Source organism: Protopterus annectens, chromosome 8.part0, assembly GCF_019279795.1.
Source record: "Protopterus annectens isolate FY-2018-M chromosome 8.part0, PAN1.0, whole genome shotgun sequence".
NCBI classification, from domain to species: domain Eukaryota; kingdom Metazoa; phylum Chordata; order Ceratodontiformes; family Protopteridae; genus Protopterus; species Protopterus annectens.
In genome coordinates, this window is record NC_056741.1 from 1,155,427,987 (window position 1) to 1,155,452,388 (window position 24,402).

Here is a 24,402-nt window from a genome sequence, read left to right on the forward strand (position 1 = left end):
TGTTCTCCTGTACTCTTCACTTATCAGACCAATGATCGAGTACAATGCCCCATTCGGGATGTATCTCACCCGACATCTGCAGCAATTGGAGAGACCCCAAAAGTTCCTCACCAAAAGGATAAAGGGACTCCAAAATCTGTCATATGCTGCCAGATTGAAGAAACTCCAGCTCTATTCAGTCGCATACCGTCTGATCAGAGGTGACATGTGCCTGACATACAAGGCCATGTCCAACCCGGAATTAATGGACATGCTCCACCTCAAAAAATCCAAATCCACCAAAACCACTAGAGAAAGTGACTTAAACCTTAGCACGGATATAAATAGGACGTGCTGGAGGGATAGATTTATCACTCAGAGACTCCCTATGCTGTGGAATAAAATCCCGGTCCATGTGAGGCAGAGCACCTCGCTGACTCTGTTCAAGAGAAATCTAGACCTGTGGATGGGAGATCGTAGGTTTACCCCGGGAATCATCTCTGTGTCACTGCTGGACAGAGGCACAACAAACTAATGGGCACAGTATTTTTTCATATAAGGGGTGGCGTAAGCCACAAAAATTTGGGCTAGGCTTATAAATGCCTTAGGGCAGATAGCCTAGTATAAACCTATGAACCTATGAACCTAAGAGGCCTCAGACGAAGTGTGAACTGTGGTTTTTTGGGCACAAGATATAACATGTACTGATGCAGTTATGCATGTGAACAGTCACTCTGTGAATGCACAGATTGTGTAGGTCATAGGGTGGATTGAAACCATGGTCTTTTTGGCAAATAGTCTAGTACTGGCCACTTATCAGTACCACCCTCAGGAATGAAAAGAGGTCTTCCACCCTGCATGCCACCCCAGGGAAAAAGGCTGTGCTCAAACATGCCTCTACCCTGCTCAAGAAAGTTTAGAAATTTTAAACCTTAAATGCCTCCCCAGAGAAAGAGAGCTGTGTTCACACTTAGCTTTAAATCACCCAGAGGAAAAGTAAGAAGTGTTACCCCAGTACAACAATCGAAAGACAATGAAATGTGCTCAAACATATCTTTACACCACCAAGATAAAAGTCAAGAAATGTTGCACCCTCACATGTCTACCCATGGACAGTGCCTAGGTCATATATATCTCTACCCCAGTCTCATGAAAGTCAATTGTTACAGCCCTGAACGCCATTCTAGGAGAGAGCTCTGCTCACACATATCCCTACCCTAAGGAAAGTCAAGAAGTCTTACACCCCTGCATGTCACTCTCAGGGAAAGAAAGCTGTGCTCTTACATCTCCATACCCCCACCCCCAGGAAAGTGAAGATGTCTTAAATGCTTTCCCAGAGAAAGGCAGCTGTGTTCACACTTATCCCTGTGCTACCCAACAGTAGCATAGTGAGGGTGGGGCAAAAGCAGCACCCATCACAGGTGCATAACATTAGGAGGCGCAATCAGACAATCCTGCTCACTCTTCAGTGCATACCAGCATTTAAGAATAAATACTGCTATTGCATTTGTGGTCACAACTGAAGAGCTGTAGCACCATATGTGAGATATGAACGGTAGCGATTGCTTGCTGCAAATGTTGCTATGGTTTAAAAGAAGGAAACATTTTTTTTTTTGTTTTTTTTTCAGTTGTGCCAGATGAAGGGCTGGGCAGCACAGCTCAAAAATAGCTTGATATACCTCTGCCACCCAGAAAAAAGCAAGTGTGACACTCCAAGGAAAAATAAATGTGCTTTCATTTATCTCTACTCCTCCCCACATGAAAGTCAAAAAGTGTTATACCACTGAATGCCTCCCCAAGACAATGCAGTTGTGTTTCAGATATCTCAATTCCCCCTACAGGAAAGGTAACAAGTGTCGAACCTCCACATGCAGTCACAGGAAAAGATGAGGCTAGGGGAATGATTTTCACACATATTTCCACACAACCTCCTAGGAAGAAGTTTCCTTTGGTACATCCCTCTGTATACCATCCCAAACAAAGAAAGCAGCACTCATACAGGTTTACATTGATCCGCCAATCGGCCCTTTAAAAGGGAGAAGTGCTAACCTACTACTAAACTCACACAACTTTATAATACCTCAGGAAAGAATAGAAAGACATGATCAGCTCAAGTATCTGTAGACCACTCCCAGGGCAAGAGAAATTTGCTCAGGTCACACGTGTATACTCCAGAGAACCAACAGAGGTGCTCAGTCTATGGTGTGTGTGCATGTGTGTGTGTGTGTGTGTGTGTGTGTGTGTGTGTGTGTGTGTGTGTGTGCGTGCGTGCGTGCGTGCGTGTGTGTGTGTGTGTGTGTGTGTGTGTGTGTTTATATGACACAGCCTCAGGAAGGAGCGAGGGAGAGAGTTGCTCAGCTTTCAACACCATCCCAAGGTAGGAGAGATATGCTTGGCTTACATATCTGTCACTGAAGCCAGGAGGGGTGCCAGGCTTAGTCATCTATATCTATATTTATATCTATATCTATATCTATATCTTTATCTATATCTACAGCTATATCTATATCTATATATCTATAAATATAGTGACAAACCTTGAAAGAGAATTCTGCTGATACAAGAATAGTCAAAACTTAAAATACCAAAAATTTAAAACCAAAAATTAACAGCAAAAGTAATAAAATAAAAATGAGAATGTCATTCTATTTGTGCTTTCATCCCTTCAAGAACACTTCTAAGGACTTAAGTGGTACATTAATTCAAACCTTTCTTCTCAAATACTCTTTTAATTGTTCTTTATCATTCAGTCTAGGGTAATAACATGCTTCTAATCTTAATTGCTAACAGTATACTCTCTAAGTTTCCTTCAGCATCAAATCTGAAACTGTATTTTTTGCAGTTATTACAGTAAAAAAAAAATGTTAAATTCATTAGCATGTTTAGAAAGAGCATTGCTGAAATCATGTTTTCAATTGCATGTATATGTTCATAAATTATATGATATAGCTCTCTAGTTGTTCTTTCTATATAGAAAGCTTCACACTTTGTGCAGCGAGCAGCATAAATAACAAATCTTGATTTGCAGTTGAAAGAACCTCTGATCCTAATCTTATATCCTCTAATAATTATTTCTGCATTGCCAGAGTTAAAACAATTTTAAAAAATTACAATCGTAACATTTATGTATTCCCTTCTGTTTAGAAGATGCTTGAGTGGACAAATGGTTTAATCTAATCTGGAAAATGTCTTCTAAATGTATTCCTCACTTTCTAACAAAACTAGGTACTTCTCCAATCTTACATATAATTGTTGGAAAGCCATATAGAATTTTCCAATTACATTTGATCAAATTTCTGATGCTTATCTCACCAACAGAGCATTTTAGTAACATGGCCACACAGTCGTTACCCTTACTACTATCTTCAACATGCTGACCTGACTTTTGGTCCATCAAGCTTCATGGTTTATATGCTTTAACTACCTTGATGGCACCAGCCATAAATCCCCCAGATAACTACTGCAGCAAAATTTGTTTGCTGCATGTTTTTCCTCAAAAAAGTGGTTTCTCTTAAATGACTGCCCCTCACAAACTGTTTTAACAATATGTTTTTAAGAGTTCTAAGGACCATGCTTCTGTAACTCACATATGCGTTACTCAATGTTTTGTTTGTTGCTGTTTTTCTTTCGGCTTTTCCCAGTTAGGGGTCGCCAGAGTGGAACTCCGGTCCGCTAATGATTGGCAGTCGATTTTTATGGTGCCGAGGTGCCAGCCCGATGCCCAGCCTTCAACAAAGGCACGCCCTCTTCTTTATGTATTTTGCCAAAGAGACTGCTCTGGGCTTTATAAATAGAGAGGTGTAAGACATTAATAGAACACTGACAGCAGTTAAAAGTAAAGCACAAATAATCTCTCAACCTATTTAAATAATTCATAAAACATGCTAATTTATACAAATTCAATTTTCAAAATATATTTCATGTAGTCTCTTTTGAATATGTGTTCACCTTCTCAACTTGACATAAAAATATTTGCATAACTGGGGGCAATTGCAGACACATTGCTACACCATTAATTTGCTTAAAAAGGTATAAATCAAATTCTATAAAGTTAATGTTGAAGCTTCCCTCTCCAGCACTTCAGTGGTTGAAAATTTGACTACCCCCAACTCTGAGATTACACAACGGTGGGGAAAAGGGAAAGTCTCTAAAGCCCACAGTATGCTGATCTTACAGTAAGTCCAATCTCATCACATTTACAGTCAGCACATCCGTGCACTGCCACACCCACAGAAACAAAGACAGGCGCTTTAGTCAAATAGCCGTGCACCACCCTCAGGGAAGAAAATGGTACTCATGCATTTCTGTGCACGGCCTCAGAAAATGAGAACGTTGCACACTTCATATAAGTGTGCAAAATCCTCATGGGAGAAAAATGCTGCTCACACATCTCTATATACTATCCACCGGAAAGAAGAAATGTGCAAAACTCACACATCTGTACTCTGCTGCTAGGTGTTTCTTTTTGTTGTTTGTTTGTTTTTTATATATATCTGTGCAGTCCTCTGGAAAGAAAGGTGGTGCTCACACATGTCTGTACACAATTCCCAGGAAAAAAGAAATGTACTTACCTCACACATCTATACACTGCCTTCAGGAAAGAACAGATGTGCTCAGCTTACAAGCTGGTATAACACTCAAAGGAGAGACAGAGATACACAGCACCCATCTTTGTATACCATAGCCAGGAAGGAGAGAAGTGCTTATCTTATATATCGATGTTCCACCCCCAAAAAAAGAAGAAAGGAATGTGCTTAAATATTGCTACTCTGCCACTGGGGAAGGAGTCATGCTCAACTCACAACTCTGTATACCAACTGTAGGATGGTGAGAGAAGTGCTTAGCTGACACATCTGCATACCACCCCCATGGAAAGATGAGCCAATTCATCTGTACACTGCCTCTGGGGATGGACACATGCTCATCTCACATCCATGTACACTACCCTCAGGAAGGTGAGAGAAGTGCTTAGCTAACACATCTGCATACCACCCCCATGGAAGAAGAAAGATGTGCTGATACAATTGGTACACTGCCTCTGAGGGTAGACAGATGCTCATCTCACATCTATGTACACCACCTTCAAGATGGTGACAGATATGCTTAGTTAATGTATCTGTACACCATCCTCAAGGAAGAAGACAGATGTCTTACACATTTGTACTCTGCCTCCATGGAAGGAGAACTCTGCTCAGGCTACACATCTGCATACTGCCTCAGGAAAAGACAACGGGCCTGAAGTGTCACATGCACAAACATTAGCTCAGTTTTCCAACACCTCAAGGAGAAACCTAACTCTGTGGCACTGGGCTTGACTATTTAGTAAATTTTTCAACAACAAATGCAACAGAATGGTATCGCATGTGAAAATGAAGGAAAAGCTGTCAGTGGATGTGTATTTGTTGGGGGAGGGCATTTGGCTAGGGCATGTGACCTGCAATGCTGCCTATAGAACAGGGTTGCCAGGTCCGTGGTTTTCCTACCCAATTGGGCTGATTTTAGCAGTTGTCTGCAGAAATTTGGAGCAGCTGTGAGTTGTGGGTTTTTGACCTGGAAATAGTTGGGGGTGCAGTTTTTTTGCTGGAAATGGGTGGATTTGCTGGAACTTCCTTTAGGCAGAGCCAGGTGGAAAGTTGAAATTCAGTTGGTGTCTTGGTGTCTTTCTGTTTGGCTGAGTAAGTAATGTGTCATGATGACACATGCCACACATGCATGCAGCAGAAGCAGTAGCCAGCAGGAATGCAGAGTCAGAACAGAGATTTTTTTTTTAGTACAGAAGCCAGCAATTAGTATGCCTATAACATTACCCCGTATATATGTAGTTTTCTTTAATGATGCATTATGCTGTATCATGAAAGTGCACCAATATTAAGGGTAAATAATGTATTTGTGGCATTATTTTAGTTGGGTTAGGGTAAAACTGTTACGCTATGGTGGTTTACCTCTCAACTGTACAGATTTTTGCAGAATATCCAGATTTTTGCCTCATATTTATTTTGCCTCATATTTTTTGTCTGTTTCTGATAAAACTGTGGTTTTCTGGTAAATCATTGAGGAGTGTAGTCAGAAAATAATGGAAGATATTTGAGTTTCAGTCTTCATATCCTTTAGAAAATTCATGCTAATGCAAAATGTGTTATTCTATCATCTTTCTAATTTTGTAAGAGCAATATTTAGAAATTGTCCCTATTTTTGGGCCTTTGTTTCCCCCATTATTTGAGGTTTTGCCCAGATTTCTTGCTCTAAGAAGTTGAGAGGTATGAATCAGTAGGGCTTATAACTATCCAACTTTTGCTCAGAATGTTGCTGTGTGCCCCTTGCTTCTGGCCTGAAATGTCTCACACTTATACTTCCCTTGTGCAATATGACTCCATAGGTGAAGTGGTGGTTGAAACAAATAAATAAAAATGATACACTTACTCCTTTCAGTAGTGCATTCAGTGGAAAGTTGCCTTTCATAATATGGAACAACTGTGAGCAGATTACTAATAATTTCAACAAAGAAGCTCATAGGATGACTTAAAAAGCATTTTTTCATGAATTAATCTTTTTCAGTATTATTTACCATGGATATGTATTAAAAAATCTTAAGTGTAACAGCCCTTTCAATGCAGATCCCTAAATAACTTATATGGACAGTGACCTCACTTTTGACCAACGTGTCTGTTGTAAGAACTCCTATACTGTACAGTTTACAAACAAAGGGATTGTGTCTACATGTAGAGATGTGACTGTCCCCCTTTACACTGCCCTCATTAGGCCAATCATTGAATATAATACCTCCTTTGGTATGTATCTGTCCAGATACATGGAACAGTTGGAACACCAGCAGAGATACCTTACTGAAAGGATAAAAGGTCTAAACAACATGCCCTATATTGACCAACTCATAGCCTTGTTACTATACTAAGTGTCCTACAGACTGCTAAAAGCCAGTTCTGTAAGAAACTTTATAGAAACTTTGTGCCACTTTTACAGTCAGTAATTTATTTATGGTGCAGGGCAATCTAAAATGTGTGGAACACAGTATTCTTTCATATCCCGAAGTGTAAAGAAAAACAAAATGACATAAATCAGCTATAATTAAAATCATAATAAACCCTATTGTAATTAAATGTATCTGCTATTCTAAGCATTTTTAGCTTTGGTCTTAGCATTTGTGCTTCCGGCCAGTTACTTTACATTTAAGAAAGTTCTTGTGGTCTACACTCTTGTGGACAAATCCTTATCAAAACCCTCTCTCCATAAGTCCACCCAAGCATTCAGAACACTATGTATGGACAGTTCCCATCACTTTCTCCTGACAACCTGGTCGACATGGGCATACTGAGACAGTGTAGCAACTGCCTCATGTTTACTGACAACCCTCTTCTCCTAGCACATATTTCTTACAGCTGTGAGAAATGCATGTATATCAGTAACCTGGAGACCATGCTCTTTCGCACCACAGTCAGTACTCCTGAAAAAGGAGATTGCCAGCACAAACATCACACCTTTCACATCACATAGCCAAGCACTACACACACACACACACACACACACACACACACACACACACACACACACACACACACACACCTATGCAAAGGTCCACAATAAAAACTTACCTAAACAGCAGACACCTCCGAAACATTCTGATAAACATTCCACATGATACAACACCAAACACATCACACACAGCAGATAACACACCAGTGTCTCACAAACACAGCCCATAAGGCAAAACTGTAAACCATCACAGCCCACAAAACATAACAATAAACCAAACACACTAGTCATTGGTGACTCAGTTATGAGACACACTGATGTCCCCCTCACCAGGCTCGACAAGGAGTGTTTGCCACATCATGCAAGCACCTAAGTCTCTGCACAAGTACAAGTATGACTCTGTCATTGTACATGTTGGTGTGAATGACTTGAGATTTACATCCCTAGACTATATGAAGAGAGACATGATTGAACTCTCAGGGTATGTGTTCCAGGCAGGTATGACCCTAGCCCTAAGCAGCATCCTACCTTCACCCAGAATGATACCACAATACCAACAAAAAATGATTGACTTCAACAACTGGCTTAGTTTCTGCTGTCATTCCAAGGGGATCTAGTATCTCTCTGCCTGGGATGACATGGTCGACAGGCCTTGATACTTTGCCAGAGATGGCCTTCACCTGTTACCACTAGGTTTCCGGATCCTGGCCAAGGCTCGCACCTCCCCTATTGTGTCTTTTTAAGGCAATGTCCCAAAGACAAACCTTCCAACTTAAAAGATCTACAAAAAGCAAATTGAAGATCATGCTGCTCAAGGCTAGGAGCCTTAACCTGAAAATGGACTCACTGGAGGCCCTCCTTACACTGGAAGATGCTGATGTCTGTGCGGTCATGGAAACTTGGTTCAGAGCTGTGGAGAGCACCCCTGCCTTACCAGGCTATACCTCATTCCACACATTCTGACCCCAAAATGAGGTTGAGAAAACTAAGAGTGGTTGTGTATCTATCTTCATTAAGGACAGGCACACCTCCAGACTGGTTTGCCAGCATGATGCATGGGAACCACTCCAAGTACAACTGACAGTTGGCAAGACACCCATCCAAGTTACAGGTAGCTATAGACACCCTTCCATGACTCAGGACACCCATTCCTCTTACCTGGATCTACTTGACTCCATCGAGGTACCCCCTAACACCCTGATCCTTGGTGACTTCAACTACCCCACCATAGACTGGGTGAACTATTCTTGCACTAATACACTCTCTCAATGATTCCTCAACTTCATCAATTCTAATGCACTAGACCATCTTGTCTCTTCCCCCACAAGAGGGGATAACATTCTGGACTTGGTTCTTACCAACATGGGTGACCGATGCACCACTCCCATAGTGAGATCAGATCATTGGACTGTCTCATTCAAAGTTTTTCTCCCACCCAACTTCCCCCAAGCCATAATCAAGCTTAAAAAACTTCTCAAAAGCTGACTACAACCTGCTAAGGGAAGGTATGTGTGGCTTCACACCACTGCCCCCCTTAGGGGATGCAGACAACTATGCTGAACAGTATGCCAATGCAGCATGCAAGCATCTCTACAACTGTATGGACTCAGCCATACCCAAAAGAACTAAAACCTGCTCCTCAGGGAAACACAAACCTATTTGGTGGACATCCTCTGTTAACAGGCTTTACAAAAAAAGGAAGAAACTGTTGTCCAAGGGTAAAAGAGAACAAACTCCAAACTGGAAAAACTCCCTCCTTAGCCTCAACAAGAAAATTAGATCACTAGTGAAAACCTCCAAGGCAAATTATGGATCCAAACTAGCCTCCATAACAAAGGGAAACCATAAAGTCTTCAGTTATGTCAGGAATCACCATGGCAAAGCCCAGATTTGTTCCAAACTAGTACTTGACAGTATCACTTATACTGATCCTGTTGACTTAACCAACCTGCTAGCAGATATGTTCAGTGCAAAATTCACCCCCCTTTCCCCCCAAAGGCCCTTTCAACATCCCCAATACTTGTCCCATACCTCACATCTCCATAGATCAAGTGTTACAGGCCCTATCCAAGGCAAAGAACACAGCATCCATGGGATCTGATAGTATCCCCAATGTATTCTGCACCATCTCCAGCAAGAGCTGGCTTCTCCATTGAACACCCTATTCAACCACAACCTAAGTACAGGCTTCATTCCAGCAGAGTGGAGAACTGTCATTGTCATTCCCTTGAACAAAGTTGGTGCCACTACTGACCTTGAAAACTATCGCTCCATTAGCTTGACAAGTCTGATCTGTAAAGCCATGGAGCATATTAGTATGGACCTCATAAAAAAGGACATAAGCAATCTCCAAGCACTTAACCCCACCCAGTTCAGATTCATCAAGGGCAGAAATTGCCTGTTGAACCTGGTTGACTTCTTTAAGACTGTCACCAAGACCCTGGATTTGGGAAAGTCAGTACATACAGCTTACCTTGACTTGGCCAAGGCCTTTGGCACAATCCCCCACTCAGGCATCATCGAAAAGCTAACCCAACTTGGCATAAATCCCTATCTCATCAGGTGGGTAGACAACTGGCTCACTGACAGGACCCTCAAAGTCAAAATAGGTACCTCCACCTCTGATAGCAGAGTTGTCACTAGTGGAGTTGCCCAGGGATCTGTCCTGGGACCCCTACTGTTTAGCATCTATTTATCAGAGGTCCAAGCAAAGACAAAGGGCTTGTGGCTGACCAAATTTGCAGACGACTGTAAGTTGGGTGCTGTCATTGACTTCCCAGATGATGTTAACATACTGCAAGAGGGTCTCACAGCAGCTAATGACTGGTGCCAAAGTCATGTCCTCAAATTAATGCATCATCATACCATTCGGCAAAAACATGACCCCTATTGATTACCACATCAACTGCAATCCCCTATGCACACATCCTGTGGTGAGAGACCTGGGCACTCAGGTTGATAACAACCTCGCATTCAACCATCATGTAGCAGCAGTGGTCAAAAAAGCCTTTTACTTGGTTCATCTCATAGGTAAAGGGATCGTATCCAGAAAAAAGGAGGTTTTTACCTCTCTATATTCCTCCCTCATTAGAGCAATAATTGAGTGTAATGCCCAATTTGGATGTACCTCTCCAAACATTTGCACCAAATGGAAAGGTCACTAAAATACCTCACAAAGATAATCCATGGCCTCAAACACCTGTCCTATGCAGACAGGCTGAAATCACTATCACTCTACTCAGTATCATACAGATTGCTCAGGGGTGATCTGTGTCTCGCCTACAAGGCAATCTCAGACCCTGCCCTACTAGAGATGCTCCATATCTATATGTCTAACTCCTCATGCAGTACCCACTTAAAAGGCCTGGGTCTAATATGCGACATTAAGAAAACCTGCTGGAGAGACAGGTTTGTCTCCCAGAGGCTGTCCTGTCTCTGGAATAGACTTCCCGTCCCATACATGTCAAACAGAGCACCTCACTGACCCTCTTCAAGCTCAACCTTGATGAGTGGATGGGAAACTACAAATTTGTCCCAGGGGTTCAAGCTGTGTCCCTTATTGACAGGGGTAACAGGTGCTGACCGAGGTTTCTTTTTGGGGATAAACGCTTGGCTAGGCTTGGAAGGGCCCCAAGGTCATTAGCCTAAGAGACTGCATGTGATTAAAAAAGTAATTTCATGGCTGTCTGGGTAAGCACTATATTAAATTGTGTTTGTGTTTCTTTTTTTTTTTTTTTAGGCTATAAACTTTGATTTAAGTCCAAGTGCAAACCATTCTGAATCTGACATCAAAAAGCTACACCTTTACATTTTGATAACTTCCACAGTGTTTTGTTAGGAACCAAAAAACTAACTTGTCATCTGTATATTTAAAACTATTGTAAAACTATTGGAATCCAAGGGAGGGCAGTGTGACTACCTTTTCAAGAGCAAAGTGTGCCACTTTCACTCATAATTATGGGTAAGTGGTCATAGTATGAGAAGCAATACAGACAAATCTGGGAAAAAGATGCCATATTAACGAACTGCATAAGCAGTGTTCCTGGTAACAATATTACTGCTTTCTGTTGGCACTGCAGATGTCACATTCATGCCAATATACCGATTTAGTGATCATTGCTGGAATAACGAAACATAAATGGAACGCCACACTATTTTCAAATGCATGGACTTTACATGGTCAGCCATCATGTGAAACCTGTAGACAACACTGTCAATGTAGATGAGTTGAAGTTGGTGGCACATGTTGCAAGCCATTCCAGTATTGCAACAGTAGATCACATAGGAGAGATTGTTAAAGCTATTTCCGATAATGACATAGCCCGCCACTGAACAAAATGTTCCACACTCATCAAGAATGTTCTCGGCCTAGCAATGCATGAAGAATTAATCTCGGACTTAGTCCAGTTAGACAGTAAGGAGATGGCCTACTCCTTAATAACTGATGAAAGCACCTTGGTATGGAAAAACAGCTCTGTGTGATGGTGTGATACTACAGTCTTTCACTAGGTTCTGTTTTCATAACATTTCTTGGAATAATAATACTTGAACCGAGAACAGCAGAAGGAATATTCAGTGCAATTATCAAGTTTCTTGAGTCAAATAAACTACCAATTAACGAATGCTTGGGCTTAGCAACTGATAGCTGTAATACTATGTGTGGAAGAAATAATTCAGTCATAAGATGGTTTTGCAAAGTTTACCCAGATATTGCACACATACAGTGTATATGTTATTCAATTCAACTATGTTCATCTCATGCACTGAAAGGTGATACCAAGAAATGTTGAATTCATGATATCTGAGACATATAACTAGTTTGCCCACAATGCCATTTGCCAGCTGAAATATAAGCAATTATTTGAATGCATTAATGTTGGTGAAGAGCCACTTAGGATTTTGAGGTTGTAGTTGGCTGTCTCTCACCTCCTGCATTCAATGGATCCTTGATCAATATGACAAACTGAAGCTTCATTTTCAGATAGCCAAAGATGAGCTGTGTGACTACACGGCTAAGCTATTTTATCAAATGTTCTGTTCAACAGAGAATAAACTTTACTTGCTGTTTTGAGCCCATATTACAAAAACTGAACAGAAACAAACCAAATCCACTGGAAGCACCACACAGAGATGCCAATAACTGTAGCAAAACTTCTTTATTGAAGACAGGAACACACACAAGCGCTTTCACGTAGCTATACTACGCTTCTTCAGGTGTAATGTAGTGTAAAAATGGACAACTATTTATACAAAAATTTTTAGCGCTCAAACTCAACTAATTAGAACACTAATTGAATAATTAAAGCACTCATCCTATGTTGAATTAAAGAAACATCATAGATAAATCCAAGTATCACAAATAAAAAATCAGTGAAAGCATTAAAAATATTTAAAATGCATAAGTGACATACATAAATAATCACAGTTGTCATAAAGCATACTCATTATGAATTGAATAAATTATACTGCTAAAATAAAAGAGCATACTCAACTGCTGAGCTAACAATACATGCCAACTGACAAACCAAACTCACTATAAGCACAGTGAATGTCGGTGATCAAGATGTTCACTTGAAACCACAAGCCACAACTTTCTGCAATCTAAAATGTAGGATACAGTGATGTCACTAGAAAAATTAGAACAGTTAAAAGACGTATAATGGCTCTCACATTATAGTCGCTAAACTAAGCTCATCCAGAGCTTTAGATCACAAAAGCATCAAGTTAAAAAAGGAACGAACACATCAAAAAATAGCTAAATGTACCTGAAATAAGTACATAATGTTGTAAAAAGTGTCGCTGAACTAAACTGGCAAATACAATGCCTATATACTAGCTATTCATCGAGATTACAAAAATATACGGTAATTATCGCAAAATGCAAAGCCATAACAATCCCTGACAACAAATCAGGGCAACCATAGCTGCAGATTAACGTCAGAAAACATGTACTGACCTGAACTGCAGCTGCTAAATACCCTAAGCTAGCAAGTCAGCTGGCCTTCCAAATAATGCAGGTAAATCCCATCGTGATGGTAAAAATAAAATATTCCACTGTTGTATTCCCTCAAAAGGAGTTCATGTGAACACAGCTAGGCATCAAAAGCTGGTCCGACAATGTAAGGCATCCTACATGCAACAGCGACTAAACGGGAATATGCCTCCAAAGAATAATAAACCTATCTATCTAAATAACGAACCTTGGCATAACTGTCTAAACCTACCTATAAATGTTGGTTAATAGACCAACAATTAGTGTCATACAACCAGAAAGGTTGTGCATAATACTGATGACAATAGACATCTAACGATCTAAAAAGCACTATTTGACTTAAAAAATATATGGTAAAACCTAATGTAGTTAAGTCGTGCTCTACTACTGCCAAGATACTCAGGGAAAATAAAAACAACCTGAACAAAACTTGAGAGTAGCATTCAAAAAACTGAACAGAGTGAACAAATTATTCCAGTTAGACAAGGTGAGTCCTGTAAAGTTGCTGACTGAACTGTTAATTTTGTATCAAAACGTGATTCAGCAAATTGTAAGACCAACCACATTTATGATCTGGAAAACACGTCTAACCATCTATCCCTAGAAGCTACTAACTATGGCAATGAATTCCAATTACTGTTGCTTAAGTCTAACATCGAGCGTTCTTTGGCAGAGCAAATAAAACAGCGGTGTCATGATTTTCTGTTGGAACTCCTAAGGGAACTGCATCAGAGACTGATGGCAAATGTGCAGCAGCTAGATTCTCTGGGTGATCTCTTGCCTTCTATCATCCTTGGAACACAGTAGCCAAACCTGTCAAAGTTGTCATTTTTACCTTTGTACAAAGGGAATTTGGAAGATCTGGAGCAGCAGTGGATGCGAATCGGCACAATGTTGTGGTCAACCTTCAGCAATAAAGACGTTGAGCAATGTTGGATAACTATAGCAAATCACACGGATGCTTTAGGGGATTTTGACATTGTACAGCTGGGACATTTTGCCTTGAGTGTGTTGATGATCCCTTTCAATAATGCAGCCGTAGAAATAACTTTCTCTGAAATGAATCTGATTAAAATGAAACTGAGAGACAGAATGCAGCAAGACATGCTAGAAGCTTTGTTACACCTTCAAAACTACAAGAAGCGCAAAGGGATCTGATTTAATGGATTTATCCCAACAACAGCAATGCTGAGTACATTCAATTCAAACATTTATCTGACCGATGATCATGTTGAAGATGATCTTCTACCTGATGAAGATTTTGCAGTTACAGAAAAACAAGTATCAGGTAATTAAGATTAATTATTAGTAATTCATGATATTTTTTACAATTAGTTTTATCACATTGTCAGCACGTACAGTCTCTTGTTACAATAAGGCATATTATTACTTTAATTATGGCTGATTTATGGCATTTTGTTCTTATTTACTCTTGGGGATATGAAGACATACACTGGGCTGGTTTTGGGCTGGTTTCTGGAGTTGATTGGGCTGTTTTTTAAAAAATATGTGGCAACCCTACTGTAGAAAAAAACACTAATTTCAACCCTCCTTTCCTATTCATGACATCGCCCATCAATCTTTTTCTATGCTTGATTTGCACAGCTGGAAAGAAGCAGACTGAATTCTCTGCAGTTACTCACCTTTAACAAGGTCAGTAAGTCATCCTAGCAATCACATTTACAGAGGGAAGCTGTAAAACATACTGATTAGGGACTGACATAAGGAATATTAGTGCTAGCACACCCACCTTCTGCCTCATACCCAGGTATTGCATTAAATTCTGTAGAATTATACCTGCCGGTTTCAGACGAGCAGGCATCACTAGCGATTAGTAGATGGCTTCCTCAGGCTGTGATACCTATCTGCATATAAACATGATTAGAAAAAATTTTATGAAGATACTTGGTAATATAACCAGCCAAGAAAGTGCCATATTACACATATATATTTATCATATCACAAATGCAACACATATATGTGTTTTCACAAGTATGCACACACATGCACATAAAAACACATGCAGACACAAACACACCAGTACAGAGGCATGCAGATGAGTGTGCACACACATCCACACACAGGAATGTAAGCAAGGGGTTTTGGAATTGTACTTTAGCAACAATTTCTATAATTGTACACCAGATTCTAGAATATTTGCAGTTCTGTCCAACAGAGTAATTTCACTCTCACTGGACAAAATCCATTACTGGGCAAAAATTCAGCTTAATTGTCACAACAGTTAATAAGCAGGAGCATAAGATATGCATGTTTAATATCTGGGCCAAAAGAGTTGGAAAAGTACAAAAAATATTAACCACCATTATATTTGGTGAGTATAACCTAACTTAAGTAAGCCACAATATATTCTGCTGAAACATCTAATATGAAATGTAGCATCAGTTTCTTTCCAGCCCCAGTGCAGGCAAGTTTTGTAGATACGATGGGGTGCTACCTATGTGATGGCATAAAGTAAATGACAGTCTTGTATGGCACTGGATCAGGTGAACACATTGTTTGCGAATGCCACTTCAGTGAAAAAAATATATATTTGGCAAGTCATACAAGCACATGTTCTTCATCAGCAGGGCACAGTCTCCAATATCCCCTACTTTAAAAAATAATTCAAGACAATTGTCTGTGGGATAGGGCTATCTACCTGCTGTGATGAGCATGTCTGATTACATAGCATCTTGGCCGCTTGTGGAATAAAACACAACTGACTTCCATGCAAACAGACTCCATACTGCACTTGAGTCAAAGAAACTCTTTAGGGAAAAATTCCTGGCCCAATAGTACAGGTATGAGGTAACCTGGTTAATTCTGTTAACACCTTTCAGCATGTACTGAAATAGATTTTCTAGTTAGCAGGGACTGCAGTGGTGTGGAACTATTTGTCAAGTGCATTTGAAGCAATTGTAGCAGAGTGCTGAAAATGTTAAATCCACAGAGAGTAAAGTGGGATTCCTGACTTCCTATAACAACCAATTATTTACTTCCTCCAGTCTCCATGATGTGATAACATCAAAGTTACTTATATATATATATATATATATATATATATATATATATATATATATATAGATATATATATCTATATATATATACATATATATATATATATATATATATATATATATATATATATATATATATATATAAATATATATATATATATATATATATATATATATGTGTGTGTGTGTGTGTGTGTGTATGTATATATCAAAGGTGTTGTCAGTCTGGACTTTAACAAAATGGCTTTAAAAACTGAAAAATGTTATGCATTTCACAATGTATTTCATTTTTCAGATAGCGAATTGGGGTAACTAAGTCAACCAAGTTTGCACTTTTAGAAAATATAACTTTCTCTTTCTTCACACATTACATGCTTGAATACATCTGTAGATTTGACCTCCATCACCTTATTTTGTTAACCTGTTTCATGGATCTACAACATTTTCCATTAAGTACTTTTGCAGGTACAGTGAGTAGCTATTCTTACTGCAGTTTGTACCCTCCATGGCCTTGCCTTTCATGTTCTGACTGTCCTTTCAGTTGTCTCAGACATGTTCTTATGCATCCATATTGTGTCTCCCATCCTTCTGATGTCATATGAGAAGGTTCTGAGTTCCTTAAATCTCTGCTTTTACCTTTTCTTCTGTATGCCACATACCCTCCTGGTGCCTTCCCACTGGATAGTTTCCAACAGATTGTTATCCATTTCATTATATGACATCCATTAATGCACACAATACTCAAATGTTGATGTAAGGCAGATGGATAAGGTGGGAGTATTACTTCTTTGGGTCTGGAGTCAATCCCTTTGATGATGCAGCCCCAGCCTCCTGACTGCTGCTGCTGCTATGACCATCCCACTCTTTTCCAGATGGTTCAGGCTAAATGCAGTAACTGTCCACATATCCTTCTCCTGCTCTGTTTCCATCTGACTCCCCCAGCTGATACTTCACACCAAAGTTGTTGTGGCCCAAGGTCAACTCCACGTACATGGGGATAAAGACCAGACTGAGACCAGGACCCAGGATTAATTAGTGACCAAGCTACTGGAGAAACTCATTGAGAATGGTGCAAATCAAATGAGAGACCAATGCTAGTTTACCCCTCCAAGGGAAAGGGATGCAGTCTGGCCTGCCATGTGATTGACACTCAGGAAATGTGGGTGCACCTTCTAAGATGTGCACCAGCACAGCAGCTGCAATCTGTTGATGCACACAGTTGTGCAGGAGTCACCACAACAGAACTTTGGGGTTCAGCTGTATCAGGCATCCATGGGCAATGAGAGATAGGGCCATGCCAGAAGATAATCGTTGGTGGTTGCCTGGACAATGCCCACAAGTGAAGCAAATTGTTTGGTTAGTTCATGGAAAGGCTGATGGGAGGAAAGCAACTGGGAGACACATGCCACATGAAAATGTTTCTGTAACCAAAGTGTAGCGCTTTACATCTATCTGCACAGAACCTCAACTATTTTGCTGCTTATTTGGCCAGCCTATGAAAGTCTTTCCTTAGGTTTAACAAATGGTGATAATATTTTCACCAGCAATATATCTACTGATTATCAACAAATCTTAGTGATGGCTGCATTTCTGACAGCCTATCCAGCCACTGATGGAGTAAAAACCTGACCATAAAAATGATATGAAATGTATTAATATTTCTTCAACAATAATCATGCAAATAAAACATACACACAAATCAAGCTGCAGTATGAAGTAGCTGCTGTGACAGCAGCCTTGCATCATTACAAAGACCTCAAGATGGAAACAGCAGGGAGAATACCACTGAAAAGCATCACACATAAGCTGCATAACAGAAAGCAAAGGTGGAGGATAAATGAAGGGAATAGTGTAGGTACTAAATGGTATGTAAATGAGGGCTAAGCATAAGAATGCATGCAGTGTAGTCAATTATCCAGACATTTAGTCAGATGTCTCCACATTAAGCGGCAGCTGTCCTTTTTAGATGTAAGCTAGAAGTCTTGGGGTTTTGCTTTGGTTCCTGTCTGGTGTGCCCTCTGTCTAGAGTCTGCATGTCACCCCACCCAGTGCTATTTGGGTTTTCACTGTGGTGCCTGGTTTCATTTCACAGACATGATGAGAGGTAAACTGGCAACTTTGTATAGTGTGTATGTGACTCTGTATGTGTGTGTGTGTGTGTGTGTGTGTGTGTGTGTGTGTGTGTGTGTGTGTGTGTGTGTGTGTGTGTGTATGTGTGTGTGTGTGTATATGGGTATATATGTGAGAATTTATGAACGTGTGTGCATATGTTTGTGTGTGTGTGTGTGTGTGTGTGTGTGTGTGTGTGTGTGTGTGTATATATAAGGGTATATATGTGAGTATCTATGAACGTGTGTGCATATGTTTGTTTGTGTGTTTGTGTGTATGTGTGTGTGTGTGTGTGTGTGTGTGTGTGTGCGCGATTGGGCATGTGTGTGCGTGCGTGTGTGTGTGTGTGTGTGTGTGTGTGTGTGTGTGTGTGTGTGTGTGTGTGTATACGGGTATATATGTGAGTATCTATGAACGTGTGTGCATATGTTTGTTTATGTGTGTGTGTGTGTGTGTGTGTGTGTGTGTGTGTGTGTGTGTGTGTGTGTGTGTGTGTGTGTGTGTGAACATACACACAAACACTTGTATATATGCACATGTGTTGGTATGTATATACCATACCACAGAGCACACCATTGCACTGCTCTCTGACAGCTCAACTGGCTAGAACTTCCCAACCTATTATTACTAAAACAACTTTCACTTGCCCATAAAATCATATTCAACCATACTGACTGCCCAGCTCTATCAAACCTAGTCCAGCCAAACACAAACTGTAGACTCCTCAGGTCATCCAGCAAGTAAATGCTAAAAGTAACCCAGTCTCACAACTATCACAGAGACTCCCTCTACTCCCATAAAATATCCAAAGATTGGAACACCCTTTGGCTAAAACCCCCAACCTGTCCACATTTAAAACTACCCTGAAAGACTATTTAAGTGATAACTGGCTATGCCCCTGTATTGCTCCCAACTAATATTCTTCCTATTCTTTCCCGCTCATCTCACACATTAGCCCAAATAGTGTTCATCCCACATAGGGCTATCACACTATCTGTCTTATCTTTATTCATCTTTGTTCCTTCAGATGACCTAATTTGTCAAACCACATGACCAATTTTAGTCTTTCAGAAGTGACTCACCTTGTAAAGCAACAAGACTTATGTACCTCATATATGTTGTAAAAAATAGTATTCTTGTATGCCTAAAACATGCATGTTTATATTGTATTTTATTATAGTTTGCTATAATATTTTTGTTAAGCTCATTTACATATTGTTAGCAATGTACTACTTAAACTAAGTTTACTGCTTGTACCTTAATAATGTTCTTTTTGTTGTGGAGCTTTTCCCCCAGGGTCTCCCCTAAAAACTTTTTTTTTTAACCCAGTCGGACACTAACCGGTTAAGAAATGTAAATAAATAAATAAATGTGTATGTGTATGTCTGTGTCTCTGAATGAGGGTATGCACACACATAGGTGTGTTTGTGTGTGTATGTGCATATGTAGTTGCATGTGTGACTATATGTGTACATGTATGTGTGAGAGAGTATGTACACAAACATCTGTAAATATTTCTATGAGTGGCTGCATGTGTGTATTTGTCAGTGTGTGTGTGTGTGTGTGTGTGTGTGTGTGTGTGTGTGTGTGTGTGTGTGTGCATGAGTGAATATGCATGCACTTCTGTGTATGTGTATAGTTTTGCATGTGTGAGGCAGGAAATGCTGAACACTAAAAAAGCTGAATGTACACAGTTTAAAATGGATAAATATGTTTCACATATGAATGTTTTTGAACTTTTTGATGCAACTAGAGGATGCTGAACAACTTATATTGTAGGAGTGCAGCCTTCAATAGTAAGCAAATAATATTCAAGAAGTAAGAAAGTGCCAGTGTGGGCAAATGTAACGGCCGCTAAAACTAAACTACCACTGTATAGCATGAAAACACTAATTAAACCATCAAAAAAATGTTCAGAGTAATTGCAGATACTTTACTGAAGTATTTTAAGTCCAAATCCATAATAACTACCGAGTATCTTATATTTCATAAAATAAATTAAATGAGGCATGGTAGCATTTATTTTATTTTTGTTTTTATTCCAGTGTATTTACCAGAGTAGGACACTGATCCCAAAGGTCTTTTTTCAGATCCAGCCATGGGTTAAAGAACAAGACAATAACAGTGCTTCTAAGAATAGTAGATAATTCAGTTTAATACCAAAAAATAAATAAATAAATAAAATTAGAAAAAGTCTGTATACATCTGTAAAACAAAAACAAAAGAAAATGAACTTAAACTGCTATAGCAAAATGTAACAGTTGCTTTCTATGGCTAAGAGATGGATAGCACTGAGTACAGTCTATTTACAATTTTTATATTATAGCATATAAAGGTAAGAAAGAAGTGTAGCTTATTATGATAGGAGAGTAATGAAAAAACAGGGTAAAGAGGGCAGTATAAATTAGAAGTATAGAAAGGATTAGTGGACGTTTGACAGACAGAAGAAATGGATGTTAGCTTACTAGATGGAGTTCAGGGGGTGTGGGTTTGTTGTGATGAAAGTTTATGTTGAGTACTTCTTGACAGTGAATTTGCAGCTGGCTGATTTATTTTTTCAGTGCTGATCTGAATTCAAAGCCTTTAGATACCTGATACTTAATTTTGGTTTATATGCGCTATCTAAGAATTGCAAGCTTGTAAATGGGGCTTATAAGTAGGGCAAGGGAGAGAGGGTTATGTGCTTTACATATTGTGAAGCGCTATAAAAAACTAATCTGCATCACTTGCACAGCTATGAAACATCTCAATGGCAAAATAAATGATGACAGGGAATACCTTACAGCTCTAAAATGATGAGGGTGAGTGTGCTGTCATCAGACTGTCTGTTAATTGTAGGAGAGCTTTGCTATACCATTTTCTGTGAGTCCTAGAGCAATAAAACAGGAAAATTACTACTTCCTATGTATAGTCATTTCATGGCAGTTTTATTCACTGCATCACCCACTGAATGAGGTGTACTTATTTAAACTGGAGGCAAGTCTCTCAAGTCCTTCAGGTACCCAGGTTGCTCGTACTTACTACATACCCAACCCCCATCATGCCACTAACACCAATCCTACTTGTGTTGACGTACTAAAAAAAATCCCTCCCAAAGTCTCTAAAGCCTCCTTGGCAATGTATTACTGTGCCAAGACCCTAACAGTTCAGCCATATATCACACAAGACAGAGTGCCACTGCAACCAAGGGCCACCTAAGCAGTACACAGAAGTCCCTGAGGCAGCCAGTACATACCAGCATACATGAATTCATCACTGACATAGGTGACTCAACAGTTATACATAGTTACACACCACTCACCAGGCCAAGCAATGGCAGAGTAATAGCAGTCTCTTGGGTTCTGGAATTCACAGTGTTATCAAGGATCTTAGATCTGTTCACCCCAACTGCACATATCACTTTTGTTTCATATGTCGGAGTAAACGACATTGATGTCACAGTGTGGAAGATATGAAAAGGGACATGACTGATCTCTTCTTGTATGTTTTTGAGGCCTAAAAAAAAGGTAGTCATCACTGTAAATGATGCCATAATACAAGTATAACATAATTAACTCCAGCAACTGGATAACTAATTGGTATCATTTGGGGGGGTCAAATATGTCTCATCTTGGAGATATGTGGTCACCAGTCTTACATGCTTCATTAGGGATGGCCTGCTCCTTTCTCCGCAGGGCTTCAACATACTAACCAAGACATTCTCTACCCCCACAGTGTCTTTGTAGGCAAAGCCAGTCTTATTACCAGACTAACAAATTCAGCTCAAGCCAACATTAAATTGGCATTGCTCAGTGTTAGAAGCCTGAACAAAATGTTGCCCTAGAATCCTTCCTGAGCCTTGAAAACATTCAAATGTGCATAACTACAGAAACAACGTTCCAGTGCAGTGAGAATACTTTTCTCTCTACTTGTGTTTAGTACTATCTACTGATTAAGACCCTTCACTGAGAATGGCTGTGTGCCATTGCAGGTGTATCCATATTCATATGTGACCCTGTCACCTCATGAATAATTAAGCAGGATAATTACCTAAAACTCCTGCATATGCTGTTATCTATAGGCAAGCTCACCTGTTCTTGTTGTGCTTCCTTACTATGACTTGCACAGTACCTAGTAGAATTAACATGAGAAACCTTGGGCTCTTTCTTACCATCACTCTCTGTATAGCTCTTCTTTACAGTATCATATGGCTCTCAGACAACATTCTCATTTGCATATCATTCAAATATAAGTAGAAATCATTCATATCACAAAAACTGTCAGATTACCACTCCATATCATATGTCATACAATACAAAACTAATGCAATGCTCTCATTAAAAGCAAGCCTTTCTGCTCCAGAACACTTCCTTTAAATAACTTCCAAACAAAAAATCTTATACAACCTTTATCATTCCCTACAGAAGCAGTTTATCTCTGGAGACATCCACAAATTCCAGGCCATCCCCAAATGGACACTGTCCTCAAGCACCATATAAAATATCTAGAAGCAAAAACCTTAAACTAGTTACACTGCATACATGCTATCATCATGTATAAATGTACTAATCTTGAAGTCAGGCTTTCCTAAGATAACCACAAAGAGTCACCATGACTGAAACCTGGTTAAAAGATAATGTCTGCCATTCATTTTATATAAAAAAATAACTGCACTGTGATATTCAACCCTAGACCATGGGGCCAGATTCAAAAAGAGTTGCTCTCAGTGTAAGTAACATACTTCAGTGTAATGCCTATTTATCAACAGGCTTATACCAGGGACCAGATTCCAAAAGACCTGTTCTAAGTGTAAGTCACTTACACTGAGAGCAAGTATTTTGGAACTGGGCCCAACATCTCAGAACAAGAGGAGATGCATTTCTATGAAAAACCTAATACCTAACCTGACATTCTGACTACTTGTACAGGTAATACAGCAGATGATAGGTCACTAAACTGGGGTTTTCGGACAGCTAATAAGAACGTAAACTCATCTAACAGTTGTTGCTGTTGATATTCCACCTCCATTATTATCTTTCAAAATTCAAAACTTGATTCAACAAATATTTCCTATTGGCCCTCTAGAAATACAATTCTGCTTGGAGACTTTGACTTTAATGCAATAGGCCCAGAAAGCAACAGCCTGACTAAAATGTTAAATCAATATCAGCTAGATTCAACAAATATTTCCTATTGGCCCTCTAGAAATACGGTTCTGCTTGGAGACTTTGATTTTAATGCAATAGGCCCAGAAAGAATCAGCCTGACTAAAATGTTAAATCAATATCAGCTAGATCAGCTTGTAAATCAGCATCCTAGACCAAACAAACAATAACTCTGCACTAGATTAAATAATAACCAACCTCAAAAACAAATGCACATCACTTAAAATCCTTCCAAATAACTTCAGTGACCATTGTCAAGTTTTGTCTACCTGTTCTTTCTGAACAGCCAAGCTACCTCCACAGATAGTCAGAGGAAGACCTTTTCCAGAAGGGAAATTGCTCAGTCAGTTTAGTATTCTTGACAACATAGACTGGGCTTCATTATACACCATGTGTGACCCCACTCAGGTTCTTCATCTTTTTATCTCAACCCTATCCTCTGTAAAAAAGACTCCTCCTTCCTAAAACCTCATAGAAGGCTCTGAGGACAAATCTGTCCTTGGTTAATCACAGACCTCAGAAAGAAAAAAAATGAAAATTATGAAACTTAGGGACAAAGACTGGAAAGACTGGAAACAAAATCCAATAACAACCAATGCCAAAATGTTCTATAACTCAGAAAAATAAAATAGAATAGGATCATAGGATCATAAGAAGTTACTAGGCTAATGGC